Raw genomic sequence first — 3,688 nt, 5'->3', positions numbered from 1 at the left:
ACTTAAGCATATATCTGATTTTCACTGAAGTCAATGGGATTGAAGCAAGTGCTGTGCTGAAGCAGGCTAATAAAGCCACAAGGGGAAGAGTTTTGTTTCAACTCTTGAAAGTCCCAGCAGCTTTGGTGTCTGGCTTTCACATCTGGGTGAGATCACTCCATTAACACTTTATGATTTCAATGAGTACTGCACAAGTAGCCAAGAGAGGATTCACAACACAGTCCCAGCGACAGGAAGTAATAGAATACTCTGTACTTATTGCACAAGCTCTCCAGCTATGCAGCTAATGTTCCTGCAAGGCAGGGAAGTTATGACTGGGGAGAACTGGAGTACAAAGGGGATGAAGAGGACTTCCTCAGTCCAGACAACCAATGATATTTTCCTACTTTTTTTTTTTTTTTTTTTTTTAATGTTTACAGCTGACCCCCAGGCATCTCTCTCATCAGGAAAATGGAAAGACAAGTCAAAATTGCATTGTTTAATATAGACATAGATATGTATGTACACACACATAGCAATTCATCCATGATAGGGAGAACAATAAACAAAAGATCTGTGCAGAACTTTGGAGAGATCGTTCACATACTTTTTAACCCCCTTAGGTTTGATCACAGTTCTGGTTTTTTTTAAGTTTCTTCAAAGGACCATACAAAGCAGCTAAATCTTATTCACAGAAGCCCCAGAATGAAGATTCGGTGCTGAAGTAGTTAAAAATGCATCCGTTCTCTTTATTAGTTTCCTTTGCACATTTTCCCGTTAGTACCTGACAAGATGAAGCCTCTGAAGAACTTCAACTTTCAAGGAAGCCTATAGGAGTCAAAGGCACTCACCACCTCTCAGAGTGAATGGTTATGGCTGTGTTAAGAATGGCTGATGATAGAGAACTGGTACATTATTCCACAAGAGTTAAAGACAATTTACTTTAAAAAGAACAGTTTTGAATAATAAAACCAATATTTGATTCAACCTAAAATAACGTGATATAAACAGACCAAAAAAATGCAAGCGACCCTGCATGATAACATTCCTCCCCACTCCCCATCCCCCTCACCCCACATACACTGAAATGAAATTAGGAAAAAGATAGCTGAGCAGACATGCAGTACTTGATCAATGTGCATTCATAGCCTGGATAGTTGGCAACATTAATACTGCCTGTGCTAAGAGGCCTGTTACAAACATCCATTTCACAAAAGAAAGCATTCATAAGACCACTTTTTGCCCTCATTCTGAGATTAGATCAGACTGATGCAGCTTGACTGACTAAAGGAATATCAGAACTCCTACACCCCTAACTCTCACAGATTTCTAAAAGAAAGCTAGATAGCTCTCCATGCCATTTAAAGTAGCTAAGAAAGCTAATGAAAATAGCTCAGCATTTGGAGTCTATTCTGGCAAGCAAAAAGTTTACAAGTTTGACCAGCTTTAAGAAATAGCTTCCATTTGTGACATATCATGAATGGAATCCAAACCATGACAAATGCCGAAAACATTCCTCATTTGGACAGAAACGTATTCAATTTGCAAAACAGGAATTTAAAAAACAGGCATCAGTTGGATTTAATTTCTTGGTGACTCAACAGAAACAACCAATTTTGCCTTGTTATGAGATGAAACACTAGACCCAAAGAAAGGGTGGGTGGGAGAGGAACTCAACCTTAAATTTTACTAAGTTGGAGGAGAGGAAAATCAGTACCTTAACAACACAGATCTCCACACAATGGATAACAAGGTGGTGCAATAATATACATATAAATCTGAGTTTCAGGAACAGAGTTTAAAGAAACAAACTCAGAAATGCTGCTGCTGGCCTAGAAATACTGTTGCTTTGTAGTGGTCATGGGGATTACCAAAAGTGCAACAGACACAAAGCATAGGCTACCAGTGAGATATTTCAGTGTCTGGAGATGAGCACAAGACATCCAACTATATTGCAGTTGTTTGGGTCTAGAACTAAAAGTATACTGGTCTCCAAAAAGGAGTGGGAGAAGTCGAGTCCAAGAAGATGAAGATAGAAAAAAAATCCAACTATAAGATGAAACAAACTAAAAAAATAAATTATATACAATTTCAAAATTAGATTTGGTCATTAAATACATCAAGGAACAGACATGTCTCTAAAATAATCTTTAAATTATACTACCAGGGATATTCTCCCTCATGAAGTCAGGTGCATCTGACTGGATCCACATTCTCTCCAGCAACAGACTTCTCTGCATCATGCACATTTTGTCCAATCTACAAATTTCATCTGTTGCTTTTAGCTAAACATATATGATGATATTAAACTGCAGAGGAATTTTGGCATAAATATTTTATACTAAGCAGGGCAGAGGATGACTTCAAGCTGGGGAGAGAAAAAGAACAGATTACCTAGGAAATTATAAAGTTTACCCCCAAGTTAATGAAGTAAATTCAGGTCAGATCTTGATTTAATACTTTTGGCAGGTATTCTTCCTATGCCACCGCAGGGGAAGTACCAGCTGCAGGCACTTCCCTATGCTGCTGGGGAAACAAGTAATAGCAACAGCCAAAACCAAAAGCCCCCCTTCAACCGGCAACCAGGTCATTCCAGCCTGCAGCTGGAAAAGGTAGCCTACTCCTGTCATTGAGTATAAATAGAAGTTGTTCCACTGACTTTAACAGAGCTGATCCCAGGTACTTATGTGGAAGATCTGGTCCTGCTGAGATTGTTTCCCTCCCACTGACTGATACCCATTGGTGGCTTTGGTGCTGCCCTGTCTGGAGTCCAAAGGACTGTAAAGAATTATAACAACTAGCAAGAATTATAACAATTAGCAAAAATTATGACTTTACTCAAGAAAAGAAAAAGAAATCAAGTCTTCAACTTCATGTCCAACAGATTTTGAATGCTGTATTTAATGCTTCGGGGGGGAGATTAAAAAAACCAATGGTGGAAGTGATTTCTCTTGTTTTTACTTTAAAAGGGCGGAAGATACCCTGTTTTCCTACTTCATTTGCCATTACATGATTTCTCAGCTGCTCTATACTCTAGGTTTTCCTCACATGACTACTCCCCCCTCCCCATGCATACTGGCTTTTCCCAGTGTTTGATATATACTTTGGAAAACAATATATAGGTTTTGGAGTGGGACATTCATTTTCTGGGTTTCTTTGGAGAAGGGGAAAGGAACATTATTAGGTCAACCAGGTTAATAGAACAGCAATTTCATGTACAGGTTGTGTCTCTCCAGAAAGGACCAGTAAGACAGAAAAGAAGCTAGCTTAAAAGTAGAAACCAACCCATAGTACCAAGCAAAAGGGGGGAAAAAAGGCATACGCACAAAAATGGATTAATGTAAAGCAGACTCTGTAGGAGTGCCAAACCCAAAAGCAGTTTTCCACAGGGTCTTTACTGAAGTTGTGTGAAACTGAAGTCAATCTCTGGGCCCAGTTTTGACTACTGGAAACAGCAATGACTTCACTGATACCCTCCAGGTTCACACTAGCCTGAGCAAATGCCAAATAGGGTTCATTGTGTCAGCTGTATGGTTGGTTATAGCAGCATGACCTGTTAGCTGGGAGCATGCACTTCAAATGTTAAAACTGCTTTTGCATTTCCTACTTCAATACAAGTTTTGCCTTTGGGATTTAAAGCGTGCAATGAAAAAGTGCATTTGCTTACAAAAAAAACCCTTTTAACTTTTAACTATACAATTTCTGTAAC

The sequence above is a fragment of the Alligator sinensis genome, unplaced genomic scaffold (genome assembly GCF_000455745.1).
Source record: "Alligator sinensis unplaced genomic scaffold, ASM45574v1 scaffold125_1, whole genome shotgun sequence".
NCBI classification, from domain to species: domain Eukaryota; kingdom Metazoa; phylum Chordata; order Crocodylia; family Alligatoridae; genus Alligator; species Alligator sinensis.
This window is presented reverse-complemented; position numbering follows the sequence as displayed.